We start from the raw sequence: 14413 nt of genomic DNA on the forward strand, positions 1-14413 counted from the left end.
TGCAGCTGAATGGAGGGACAGGGCATCTGCCCGAAGGACATCTTAAACATTCTCATCATTTATTGGTTTTCCCCTTATAAAAACTACCTGTTCATTGTTAGAAAAGTAAGAAAACAGAGATAACCCAAAACCAGAAAAAAAAACAGCACAAATAAAATTGTACGAAGTACAAAGCATTTTACTAATTGTACATTTCCTTGTATCTACACTTTATGTCAACAGAAGAAATAAACTAATAACCACAACAGGGATAAGAGGTTGGGCGGGAAGAGGGGGCGGTGCCAGGGAAACAGCACCAGCAGCAGCAGCTGACAGCCGGTGCCCGTGGGCCTCGCTCTCCGCGTCTGTTCACTTTGCTGTGTCTGGAGGTTTTCATAATGAAGAGCCTTAAACACACACACACACACACACACACACACACACATACATATAAAAGCAAAGGTTTTAGAGTCAGCTAAACATAGGTTCAAACCCCAGCCTCCAGGCCTGCTGTGTGACCTTGAGCAAGTGACCTGACCTCTCCCAGTGTCGGTCTTCTGTCCTGTCAGTGGGATTGCGGCCACACCCACTTGTCTCGTTGTTAGGAGAAATAACCTGGCCTGAGGGCTGAAGGGTAGGGCAGGGGCCAGACAGCGCTGCCATTCCTTCCCCGTAGGCCCCGAGTGCAGGGGCCCCTGGTGGCTGGTCCCAGGTGCCCCACCTCCCTGTGCTGGTGGCCAGCCCCTCCCTGTGCTTCTCTACACCTGGTGCTCCTGCAGGCGCAGGTGAGGGCGAGGGCTCGGGTGCTGATGAAGTACAGGCACAGCTCAGCCTCTCCCTGCTGCCCTCACTCCATTTGGGCCAGGCTACTGCCCTCGCTTCCCACTCAACTCCCCACCCTCCCGCTGACTCCCCACACTGGCTCTGACCTCTGACCGGTCCCCTGAGGGTCTGCTGGTCCTTCCACGGCCCTTCCTGTGTGTGTGTGGGGGGGGGGGGGCAGGGGGCTGTGCCCCTGCTCTGAGCAGCACAGCTGTCCCTGTCCTAGGCCAGATCCCTCTTGCATTCTCGGCTTCCCCACTCTCTGGGGCTCTGCTGCGTTGAACGGTGTCCCCAAAATGCATACCCCCGTAACCTCAGAAAGTGGCCTTCTTTGAAGACGGGGTCTTTGCCGATGTGAGTGGCTGAGCTGGTCATGCTGAGTTGGGGGGGTGCTGTAGTCCAATGACTGGGCAGAGACACGCAGGGAAGATGGCCACATGACAACTGGGGCAGAGACTGGGGGGGGGGGTGTGTGTGGCCACAAGCCAAGGAGAGCCAAGTACTGTCAGCCACACCAGAGCCAGGAGAGGCAGGAAGGATTCCGCCCCTGGTGCCCTTGGAGGGGGTGTGGCCCTGCTGACACTTCTGCTGGGGACTTCTGGCCTCCAGGACTGGGGGAGGATATGTCACCATCGTTGTAAGCCCTCAGTGTGGGGCAGTTTGTTGTGGCAGCCCCAGGACCCTCACGCAGGGTGCAAAGCGAGCAGGCCACCGCGAGGCTCACAGCATCTCTCACCCTCCCGCAGGGCAGGCTGACCGGCACAGCAACTGCCAGACCTCCCGACGTCACACCCAGCCCCTCTTCCCCCATCTGAGACGTCCCTCTCCCAGGCCACAGCTCTGCCCACGCACCGTAAACACTGGGCTTCCTCTTGTCTTTCTTGCCAGGCCAGCACCTGGAGAGAAAGGACTGGATCTTGTACTTTTAAAAGTTTTTTTTTTTAAAGATTTTACTTATTTATATTTAGAGGGGAAAAGACGGAGAAACAGAGGGAGAGAAACTTTGGTAGGTTGCCTCTCACACTCCCCCAGCCAGGGGCCTGACACACCACTCAGGCATGTGCCCTGACTGGGAATCGAACCAGTGACCTTTCAGTTGGCAGGTGGACACCCAACCCACTGAGCCACACCAGTCAGTGCTGGACCTTGTACTTTTGATTATCCCATTGGTCGGTTAATCCCCTCACACACAGCCCCCCTGAGTCTCTTCCTGTCGCACGGTAGGAAGTGCCCACAAGTGAGAAGACACAAGGCACCCTCCTGCTGGGGGTCCAGATCCCCGCCCTGGCAACTTCTCAGGAGCATCTCCGCTTCTCTTCCTCCCCACAGGCTCCTCCTGGCACCTTCAACAAGAGCAGCTTCCCCTTCTGTGGAGAAATCCTTCCCAACTGACTTTCTTATTCCTCTTCCTCTCTATACCCCCCCCTTTTCAGAAAGATTTTATTTATTTAATTTTAGAGAGAGGGGAAGGGAGGGAGAAAGAGAGGGAGAGAAATGTCAATGTGTGGTTGCTTCTTGTGTACCCACTACTGGGGACCTGGCCTGTAACCCAGGCATGTGTCCTGACTAGGAATCGAACCAGCAACTCTTTGGTTCACAGGCCAATGCTCAATCTACTGAGCTACACCAGCCAGGGCTCTACACCCCTTCTTACAAGAACTTTGCAAGCAGGCAATCTTTCCTTGCTCTCTGTTCCCTTCCCTCCCACTGGACTTTCCAGCCCCTGCCTCTGGCTGTCAGCTGCACCAAGCCATCTCCAGTCCCTAAACCCAATGCCCTCCCTTAGTCCTGCTCCTGCTTCCTGCTCCCTCCGGAAGCATCTAGGCCCATTGCACTTTCTGGAGCCCTCTCTTCCCCTCCCGAGGGGGGGAGGGGGCAGTGCTGTCCACGCCCAATCACACTTCTCCAGGCCTCTCTGCAAATGTCCCCTGCCCACCTCACAGGCAACCTGGACCCTTCTCATGCCCTGAAAACTCAAAGCAGAATTTAGCACCTTCAAGGTGCCCAGAATCTACTGGGCCCCATTCCCCCCACCCCCAACCACACTGTGTTATGCCTCTGCCTGAGCCAGAGAATGCAGAGTGGTCCCTGTGCCTTGCATTCCTGGCTCCCTGCACGTTAGGAGAAAAAGCTCTCCTTCCATCCCTAGTGTGTGATGCCTCTCCCTTCTCCTCTCCCCTCCCCCTCACTCTCCTTCCCTCTGTCCCCATCTCTCTAGCTTAGTTAATGACTCACGCAGGTGACTCTCATTACAATGACAACAATCGGTAAAGTCATCCAGGCCAGCCCTGCGGCAGCCCAGCTCAGAGCCCGGCTCACTGCCATGTCCTCATTCTATCCTCACACTCGGAAGCCACGATAGACTCCTTTTCTCAGTAAAGGGTATTTGTTTTTTTTTTAAAGTGGGAGTTGGAAATCAGCAGGAAAGCATAATTTGAGACACAAAATTTCACTTTAAAATCTAATCTTTTCAGTTAACTGACTTATGGTGGTCAGCTGGCTTTGTCAGCTCGGTTGGGCTGTAGAATCCACTCATTTCATCCAACAGGAGTCTGCGTTGCTGGGAAGGTGTGTGGTAGACGCGGTCACATCTCCCATCAGAGGACTTGAAGGGGACGACCCTCCACAGTGGGGGCGGGCCTCGCCCAGTCACTGCACAAGCTTACCAGCCAAGTGGTTTCCTGGAGAGGGGAAGATTCTGCCTCTAGACTGCAGTGCTAGCTCTCGCCTGGGTCTCCGGCCTCAGACGGACTTGGGACTTGCCAGACCCACAAACATTTCTCTTCTACGACAAGAAGCTGCAAAGCCTTTTTAGGTTTCTGCCCCTGGAGAGTGGGGTCTGTGTTGTAGGCAATGACCACAAGAGGGCAGCAGAGACCTTCTCATGGGGGATTCCATGTTAGGCGGCAAAGTGGGCTGGGCGAACCCCCAGAAAACACCAGGGGGAGCATGGCAGAGAAAAGAATGCGCACTCACGGAGCGGGAGAAAGAGCAGCGGGTCGGAGAAAAAGGGCAATGGTTTAATTCACGTCTTAGAAATTCTAACGAAAGAAAATCACCGTCTAGTAGGCCCCCACGGAGACATCTTGTGGCCAGAGAGAAAAAAGCTCAGAGATGGGAGGGGATGCAGAGCCTGGCGGTGGGGGAGCGGGAGGCACCCCAGACTGCTTCACTGCCCTTGGCTGCAGGGACGTGGAGGTCTGTGTCCTTCAGAAAAATGGCATGACCCCCATGCACACCCCCATGTACAGTCATGGTCTCTCTTTCCCGTAAATGTGTGTTTGCTGAACCACGTGAGAAAGGTGTGCAGACAGCTTGGCTCTCAGCCCAGCATCCCGTGTGCACCTCAGAAAGACAAGGACATCCTCCCAAGAGACCTCATGTGGCCATTGCACCCAGGACATTAACACAGTGCAGCCGGCATCCACACCCTCTCTCCTGAAATCCTCATTCCCCCAGTCATCCGCTGTGCCGCTGGACTCGCTGCAGTTCCCGCCGGAGTCCGTTTGGCCTCCCTGCGTCGGAACCGCTCTCCAGCCTCTTTCCCCCAACCCCCAGGGGACTGGCTTTTTTTTCTTTTTATTTTGTAACTTTTTATTTTGAAAGATTTCAGCTGTACAGAAATAATAGAAGAACTCCTTCACCCACATTCCCTGATTGTTAACATTTTGTGCTTTGTTTTATTATTCTCCCTCTCTTTCTTTCTGTATGTGTATTTTGTCTTCTCAGCAAGATGTAGAGCCCAGGCCCCTCACCCAAATATTTTGTATCGTTCCTCAGTCTGGGGCCAGGCTCTTACACGCACACAGTACACATATCAACTCAGACAACTGACAGTTACATATTACTATATTCTGTTGTCTAATCTACAGGCTTTAGTCAAATTTCACACTTGTTCCAATAATCTCATCTTAGTAAATAAGCAAACGGTTTTCTCCTGGTGCAGGATCCAGCCCAGGGTCAGCTGCTGTCTTTCGCTGGCACGCTGCCTGCAGTTTGCCGACGCGGGGTCAGTTGCTTGGGGGAATATCGCTCCTTTCGGGCTCCTTGATGCCTCCTGGAATGGTGATTCGGGTTTCACGCTTGGGCAGGAGCACTCAGAAGTGGTCCCAGGTCCGGCCCCTGTGTCAGGACTGTCTCCCCCGGACCGCTGCTTCCCAGATGAAGCACCCACTCCCCTGCCCCCCACCATTTCCATCCCTCTCTCCACCCCACCCCCGCTGCAGAGCGTCTGGGCTCAGTCCATCCTCTGTGCACTGTGAGGTGTTTGCTGAGTGTCTCCCCCACTCCGCTCCTGTGCTGCTGGAGGGAGACAGCCCTCCACGGGCTAACAGGTCCCTGCCTTGCAGAACCTCTGCCTAAGGGCCAAGTCCAGGCTTCCCCCTCCTACCTGGGCCCCCAGGCAGGCCAGGACTCCCCTGTGAGCCTTGGTTTCCTCATCTCTGAAGTGGGGGCAGTAATCATCCACCCTCATAGTGTCGCCTTGGGGAGGGAGTGAGATGGTGCCAGAAGGGGACTCTTGGCGCCTGCCAGAGCACACCTGGGCCGGGTAGGGGTGTAGGACTAATGGGCAGAGGGCCTGCCAGGGGCTGGCAGGGCCCCAGCCCCACGTGGGTCTGACCACGCCAGGTTCGGGAGCTCTTCCCTCCCGGGATCCAAGGCCCTGACATTTTTAATGCAGCCAAAGAACGAGTTAGCTTTTCTTGTAACAGCACATCGCACTGGGCTGACATTTCGGAGTGCTCAAAGCCAATGGCTGGTACCCACACTCAGGAGGGGAGTCTGCTGGCTGCAGACCCCGTGGCCAGCCTGGTCTGTCTGTTGGTCCTGAGTCTGGCTGGGGGGTCATGCTGAGAGGACCCCGTGGGACTGGGGTGGGGTAGAGCCCCCAGCCAGGGTCTGTTGGTGAAAGCAGCAGAGTGGTCTGGCCCTGGGAAATCATTCCATCCTAGACGGGCTGCATCAGGGGGCATGAGGTCATCCTGGCAGGGGTGTGGATGGAGGGACAGGGGAGAGCAAGCAGAAGCAGAGGGTGCTCCCCGGACCACAGGCCTTGAACTGGGAGAAAGCGCTAGAGAAGCAGGCAGAGTGGCCCTGTGCCACGCGGCAGCAGCCAGAAAGGCAGGGCATCTCCCCTGCCAGCCCCTCCCTCCCTCAGACGCTGCCTCCTGCTCTGTCTCCAGACCCCCGGGATGTGAGGTAATACGTGTGTGTTGTTTTAAGCCACTAAGTTCAGGTCCATTTGCTGCAGCAGCCACAGGAAACTCCTTTTTAATTCAAAGCCTGACTATTTATCTACCCCCTCTCCGGGCTGGCCACAGGAGTAATGGGAACCCTGGGCCAGAGCAGACTGCTTCACTGCAGCCCCCCCCCCCCACAACCCCCATGGCCTTTCTCACCTCCCCCTCCTGGGCATGACACCTGAGCTGCAGACCACCCCCTGGTGTGTTCCTGGTGGTCTTTTCTCGACCCTCAGGAAGGAGAACCGTGAGCCAGAGTGCAGAGTCCAAACCCGGTGCCCGGCATGCATCGGGGTGGAATGTGTTGTTCCAGCGGGGTCAGCCTGTGGGAACGGCATGTGACATGGCACCCACGAGGCTCTTTGTCACAGGCCCTATGATGTCGCTCCCTAGCCAATCTGCTCTTCTTGTTCCCGCCTTTAGGGCCAAGTTCAGGTGCCCCCTCCCCCGGGCCCTTCCCTCTGACCCCGGACAGCCCTGTGTATCCCATGCACCAGGGTAGGTGGCTTACACACCCACACGGTTGCCCCCCCATCCTCAGGGCTTATGTTCCACGACCCCCAGTTGGTACCGGAAACTGAGGATAGTACCGAACCTTGTACCTGCTGTGTTGTTGTCTGTGACAAAGCTTACGACCTCTCCTTGGCATGTCTGAATTGCCAGCATCACTACTCTGTTACTCTGGGGCCATTAGTAAGTAAACTGAGCTACCACAGCAGTGGGTCCGATAGCCAGGCGGTGGGCAGAGAGTGGACACACCAGACAAAGCCATGGTTTACTTCCTGGGGGGAATGGAGCAGAATGAGTGACACTTCATCACGCTACTCAGAACAGCACACGAGTTAAAACTTATGAGTTGTTTGTGTCTGGGCTTTTCCACTTAATATCTTCAGACCGTGGTTGACCGTGGGTAACTGAAACCATGGAAAGGGAAACCACAGGGAAGGGGACCTGCTGTCATGACAACACCGTTGCTAACATTTATTGGGCCTCCACCCTGTGCCAGGCACTGGGCTAAGGGTTTTCCACATACATAGTGATGAATGCCGCAGTTGTTACTGCACATCATAATCATCAGTCTCATCTCAGAGCTTGCCCTAGGCTCTCACACATATCAGGTCCCCTATAGCTGCTCTGCAAATGACTGCCATGCCTCAGCCTCAGTCAAAAGATGGTGGATACTATTGGCCATAAGTAAAAGGAAACCCCAGATAATCATGGCTTTTAGGAGATAGAAATGTACTTCTGACTTGTGTGAGGCTCCATGATGTCAGGGCCCAGGTTTCTCCCATCTCGTTCTTCTTTTAGCTTCTAGTCCTACAGTTGCCTCATGGCACAAAATGGCTGCTGGAACTCCAGCTATCACATCTACCATGTAGTCAGTAAGAAGAAAGGAGGGGCAAAGAAGAAATGCCTCTTTCTTTACTTAAGTTGTACACATCACTTGGTGGTCACATCCCATTGGCCAGGACTTAGTCACACAGCCACACCTAGCTGCAAGGGAGGCTAGGAAGTGTAGTTCAGGATGCAGGGCCCCACTTCTGGAAGGGCCCATGTCTACCAACTCCACCATGGACCCAGTTGGCACTCAAAGACAGTAATGCCCCAGCCAAGGGCGCTCGATGTAGACTCCCTCAGACTCTTCCGACAGAAGCCCAGTGTCAGGGATCTGTGAACTTGGCGAACAGCCCGAGTTTCCTATAACTCAGGGCTGCCCAAGCACCAGCGGCAGGCCTGATGTCCCATCTTTCTCCAGGCCAGTGGTGGCCTCGGGTGCTTTGGCCTCAAGATCATGTTTGCGGCATGTCTCACAGCCTGTCTGCAGTCTTGACCAAACAATTAGAAAGGGCTCTTAGATTTCTTCAAATGAATAGAAGAAAAGAAAGAAAACCAAAATATGTTTTCCTTGGAAAACCCAGGGATGATTTCAAAACCTGGTGATGCAGGAAGTCGGGAAATGGTTGGAAGAGTTGCAGTCTGGGTCCACCAAAGAGAGAGAAAAATCCAGGAGCACTGTGGGGGGAGGGTTCTGGGAGGCAGGGCTCAGGAGTCCTGGGGTTGAGTCCTGCCTTGGCTACTATCTGCTGTATGACCTTGGGCAGGTCATTTCCCTTCCTCTGAATCCCAGGGTCCTTTCTGTGTAACAAGAGGGTGGGACGGAGTGTCCCCCCACCCCTGCCGCCCTGGGGATCTATTCCACATCCCAGCGCACCCTGCACTCTGACCTCTGTATAGCTTTCTGATGGGCAGGGAGGCCTCAGTGCACAGCTGGCTCCGTCCTGGGAGCCCAGCCCGAGTTCCACGTGAAGGAGCCTCTCTCCTCCTGTCTCCTTTTTGCTGGGTTCCGGGCAGCACACTCATCTCCATGGGACAGGAAAGCCTCGTTCGCTCCCAGGCCAAGAGAGGACAACTTAGGGACAATCAGCAGCGCCCCGGGAGAAGAGGGAATGGGAAGGACAGCAGGGAAACTAAAGCCCTAAAGAATCTTATTCACATTCTTTGACAAAGCTTTTGTTTCTCTAATTATAGAAAATCCAGAAACATAGGTAGAAAGTACAGAGGGAAAGGCCCATAACCCATGTCCAGAGGCTCCACGAGTCTCATTTGGGTACATTTCTTCACAATCTCTTCGGTAAATGTTTATAGTTTCATAATTTCCACATATTGCAGGCATCCCTGTGTTGCTTCTTATAAACTCTGCACTGGTATCATTGTTATTTTCCATCTTTTTATTAAGAAAGATTTCAGCCCGTACCAGTGTGGCCCAGTTGGTTGGGTGTTGTCCTGCAAAGTGAAATGTCACTGGTTCAGTCTGTGTCAGGGCACACGCCTGGGATGTAGGTTTGGTCCCCAGTCCGGGGTGTGTGAGAGAAGCAACTGACCGATGTTTCTCTCCCTCTTTTTCTCCCTCTCTTTCCCTCTCTCTAAAAATAAATAAATACAGCCCCGGCTGGTATGGCTCAGTGGATTGAGCGCAGGTCTACGAACCAAAGAGTTGCTGGTTTGATTCCCAGTCAGGGCACATGCCTGGGTTGTGGGACAGGTCCCCAGTAGGGGGCGCATGAGAGGCAACAATACATTGATGTTTCTCTCCCTCTTTCTCCCTCGCCCTCTAACAATAAATCTTTGGGAAAAAATAAATAACATCTTTAAATTAAAAAAAAAATAAAAAGAGTTCAAATGTATAGAACAATGGGAAAAAGAGGACAATATAATTTGTATACCCAGCACCTAATTCAACTATGGTTAGTTAACCTTGTTACCAATGCCTCTGTAACAGATGATGAAAGTCCGTGTACTTGGACTTGGCCAATTACTGAACAAGCATTTATTGAGTCTCCTCTGTGCCCACCAGTCTCCTAGGCACCGGGACCACGTCTGGGAACAGACAGTCCCGAATTTGCCAAGCAGGCATTCTAGGCGGGTGCCACGGAGATACAAGTGGGTGAAGTGACATTTTCGACAGTGCAGAAGCCACGCCACCAACCTCCCCAGGAACTCAGAGTGTCTTTCAGAGGGGAGAGAGGTGTCCAGAGCACTTCCTCCCATTAGTGTGGGGTCTGCTGCCTCAGTAGGATGGAGTCACCAGGACGTCTCCCAGCCGGTGGAAAAGCACCACCGACCGACAGGGTGCAGGCTCTCTCCTGCCCAGTCTCTGTGGCAGCCTTTGCAGGGCCCCCAGCCCCCAGCCCCCAAATTCTGGCCACACTGAAGCAGGCCTAGCTGATGCTTCCACAGTCCAAGGTGAACAAACACGGAAGAATATGGGAAATGCAAAACTGTACTCATGCAATGGGGCTGATCCGATTTTTTTTTTTAAATTCCAAGACTGCTGACTTCCCTTGCTTTTGGTGGTCACGCGTCTCTTGTTTGGTGCAAAATGGCAGTGGTTGTGAGTGGTATTTTTAAAATGTCCTTACTTGGCAAAACAAAAAGTTGGCAACCCCAGGTTGGTCCCCAACACTGAGTGGGGGAAAGAAGTGCTAACCTACGGTGTCTTGGAGCTGGGAGCCGGCAGCTGGTCCACCCCACACACCCTCAGAGGATGGAACTGACTTCGGTCCACATGGTGAGCCCCCTTCCACTTTCCAATCCCAAGTTCAGGTTTCTTGCCATTGAGGCTGTCCCAGTATCCACGGGCCCCAAGCCTCGAGGGGCAGGATCACCTGGGAGACAGGTGAGCCCTCTCAGTCAGCGCGGGGACTGGAGGAAACAATGCCCAGGCCGGCCAGGGATGCAGCCTCCTGGCAGACAGGTACCATTATCCCCATGCTCTGTGTGAGGGAACGGCACGGGACGGCGCGTGTTCTGTGCTGGAGGCGATCAGAGCTGAGTGTGGAAGCGGCGCCCTCCCTCCACACTGCGTCCTGATTTGGCCAGTCAGGCAAATAATCATCTGGGGGAAATCAGTGCAAGCTCAACAGTTTTTATTTGGCAAAGTCAGAAACTTTTTTTTATCTTTACCTATGGGCATTTTTTAAATTGCTTTCAGAGAGAGAGAGAGGAAGAGAGAAACAGAGAAACAGAGAGAGAAACATTGATCAGTTGCCTCCCATACGTCAAACCCACCACCTTGGTATGTGCCCTGGCCAGGAATTGAACCTGTGACCCTTCTGTCTGCGGGATGATGCTTCAACCAACTGAACCACAGCAGCCAGGGCGGCAGAAACTTCTTTTTAAATGGATGATGATGAGAGAAAGAGAGAGAGGGAGAGAGAGGGAGAGAGAGAGAGAGGGAGAGAGGGAGAGAAGGAGAAAGAGAGAGAAATCAATTTGTTGTTCCATTTATTTATGCATTCATTGGTTGCTTCTTGTATGTGTCCTGACCAGGGACTGAACCCCACAACCTTGGTATATCGGGACGATGTTCTAACCAACTGAGCTACCCAACCATGGCCCAGGAACATTTTTTAAAACTACCCAAAATGAGGTCTTTCTATTCAGAGAAAGAATTCTGTAATAGCAGAGAGAGAGAGAGAGAGCACCACAGAGGGGAGGCCAGTACCCCACTCACACTGAGATATACTAAATGCTTAGGGTCCTCTGTTTCGAACTCCTAAAAACATTGACTGAGGTCCTCCCTGACCCCAGCCCACCTTTGCGGGTGGCCGCAGCCACACTGGCTGGTTTGAACCCCGGCTCTTCCACCCCCAGCTGTGCGACTCCGGACCAGGTCTGACCTGCTCCAGGCTTCACCGGACACATGAACGGGGAGGCAGCCTCCTGCCCGTGAGCGAGTACACAGCACGGTGACAGGGTCCAGCACACAGTGCTCCCTGGAGGCCGCTGCTTCTACTCCCACTCCCAGAGCAGGGGGCTGACCGGGCTGGGTCAGGAGCTCTCTGGCAGAGGGGGGCGGACGGGGAGCATGCGGAGGAAAGTGGGAAGGCACCCAAGATCAACTCTGCTGACTTCAGGCTTCCAGCGAAGCCGGCCACGGCGGCCGGCCAAGCCGCTCTGTCAGAGGGAACAAAGGGTGACCTCCCCGCAGGCTCTTTGATTCCACAAGGACACCTCACAGCATCGTCCTCGGGCTGCGCAGGACTTTTTTCTCTAAACAATAAGTGCTGAGCCCTCGTGTTTCCTGTCTCAGAGGGCAGCATCCGCCCCGATGAATTGACAGTCCGCCGCTCTTGGCTGCGATGGCCACCTCGGAGGCCAAGACGCGGGGGCGGGGCCCAGCCGGGCCAGGGCGCCGTCCAGGAGGGAAACTGAAGCCCCGGCCGGGCCGGCAGAGTCGCCCCTGCCCCCGCCCCGAGACCGAGTCCCTCCCAGGCCCGAAGTGACGACAAGTTGTCAGAGGAGAACTTAATGAGAACTTGGAAATTTCCACAGAACGCCAATTTGGGCATGGTTCTTTGGACTGCTGAATAATAAATTTAAAAAAAAAACCTTTAGAACGCAAAGCAATACGCAGTCAGGATTCATGTCGACACACTGATGCGTTAGGAGTGTCATGAAGCCATTCATTCATTCAATACAATTTTCATTGAGCGAATGCCCTGGGGACTGCAGTGGACCAGGCAGGTGGGCGCCCCGATGTCCTGGAGTCCTGCTCTGGAGGGCGCTCCCGATCACCCACGAGCAGGCCAGTGTCCTGGGTGGGAAGGGCCGGGTCCAGAAGGTCCGGCAGAAGAGGGAGCAGGAGCGGAGAGGAGCCGCCACCACCCCCTCACCAGGACAGCTGGAATCAGAAAGGTGGACAACAGCCAGGGTCGGTGAGAGAAATCCGAACCTGTCTGCGCTGCTGGTGGGGACGGAACCCCGAGTGGCCGCTGCAAGACCAGCCTGGCAGTGAAACAAATAGTCACCACGTCCTTCCTCTCCTACGTCTGTGCCCACGAGAAATGAAAATTCATGTCCTCACGAGAATCGCACACAAGTGTTCATAGCGGCTCTGTTTACCACATAGCCGCTATTTACCACGGTGAAGATAGCCCCAGAACCTAGTCACGCACGAGGGAGAAACAAGCTGTGGTCTGCCATACGATGGGGTGTCCTTCGGCTGTCGTAGAAGAAGGAGTGAAGCACTGGTACGGGTTACAACTGGGGAGAACCTAGAAACCGTGACAAGGGGAAGGAGCCAGTCCCAGGGAGCCCTCACGCCGCGTGATTCCGTGTGTGTGACGTGTCCAGAATGGCAACACTGGCAGAGACAGAAAGTGGATTAGCGGTGACCAGGATCTAGTGTGGGGAGAACAGGAGTGACAGGAGGGGGTTCTGCGTGGGGCAATGAGAACATTCTGGAATTACATCCTGGTGATGGTGCACACCCTGGGGAATATATTAAAAACTGCTAGCCCTGGCTGGTGTAGCTCAGTGGATTGAGTGCAGGCTGCGAACCAAAGTGTCGCAGGTTCGATTCCCAGTCAGGGTGCATGTCTGGGTTGCAGGCCATGACCCCCAGCAACCGCACATTGATGTTTCTCTCTCTCTCTCTCTCTCTCTCTCTCTCTCTCTCCCCCTCCCTTCCCCCTCTGAAAATAAATAAATAAAATTCTAAAAAAAAACAACCCCAAACTGCTGCCTTAGCTGGTATTTCTCAGTGGATTGAGCACTGGCCTGAGAACCGAAAGGTTGCCAGTTCATTTCCCAGTCAGGACACGTGCCTGGGTTGGGGGCTGGGTCCCCAGCTGGGGGCCTGCCTGCAAGAGGCAACCGATAGATGTATCTGTCCCACACTGATGTTTCTCTCTATCTCTTTCCCCTTCCCTTCCCCTCTCCCTAAAAATAAATAAATAAAATCTGTCAAAACAAAAACACCCTGCCAAATTGTGCATTCTAAAATTTTATAGTGATTTTTATAGTGTGCGAATTATATTTCATTATTTTTAAGAAGCGGACAGAGGGGCCAGGAAATGGGGGCTATCCCTCCTTCAAGGAGCCCTTCACTGGAAGTCCTGAAGAGCCCAGAGAGTATTCATTCCTTCTAAACTTTCTGGGCTTTCGAAGCCAATAACTGTGGCCCCTTCTTCAAGGTCTTCTTGCTGGGAGTCGTTTCCGTGGCCCGGGCTGCCCGGGGGAGGCGCTGCTTCATTCGGAGCGAGTACAGGCTCTGGAGAGACAGGCAAGCTGCAGTCAGCAGGCAGGTCCGAGGTGGCCACCTCTCTGCTGCTCAGAAGATCAGCCAGATCCCTCTGCCCTCCCAAACCAGCCCTGGCAGGCCCCTCCTGGTTTAAATGTGCAGCTTTTTAATGACAGGGAACAGCGAGGGGATGGCCCAGCCTCTGTCAGTCAGGTTGCTCACCGTGAAGCGCGTTTACGGGACATCGACTCTGTGCCAGAAACTGCACTGAGCGCTCTCTCTGCACTAACCTCTGTGTAACCCTCACACTCACCCTCTGGTTGGGGCGGGGGCGGCGGGCTGGGATCATCCTCAGTTTAGAATGGGAGGAGCCTTGGGAAGTTTCATGATTCCCCCAAAGTCACACTCCTCTTCCGGCTGCATCGGGAGGACGCAGCTCTGGGAGCAGTCCATGCTTCCCGCAGAGCAGGCGCTGCCTGACCACTGGGAGGGGCAGGAGTTCTCCACCCCAGGCCTCCTGAGGCCACAGGGCCAGTGGCCAGCCTTCAGCTGGGCTTTAGCTTTCGGAAGCACCGTGGTTAGACGTGGGGGTCCGGGGTCAACAGGACTTGGGTCCAACCTTGCCGACTTGTGCCAGTTGTTTAACCTCCCTGGGCATCCATGTTCTCACCTGTGAGATGGGCAGTAGCAGTATCCTTCTGGAACTGCTGCAAGGATTCACACGTGCAGGGAAGCCCCGAGTCCGTGTTCATGTTCAGAGCCACGTGGTAACTGCCTGTCCCCACCAGTCCTTGGGAGCAGGGGACTCCACTGTCTCGTTCACAGCGGTCCCCGGTGCCTAGTGCAA

This window comes from Phyllostomus discolor, chromosome 12 (assembly GCF_004126475.2).
Source record: "Phyllostomus discolor isolate MPI-MPIP mPhyDis1 chromosome 12, mPhyDis1.pri.v3, whole genome shotgun sequence".
Lineage (NCBI taxonomy): Eukaryota > Metazoa > Chordata > Mammalia > Chiroptera > Phyllostomidae > Phyllostomus > Phyllostomus discolor.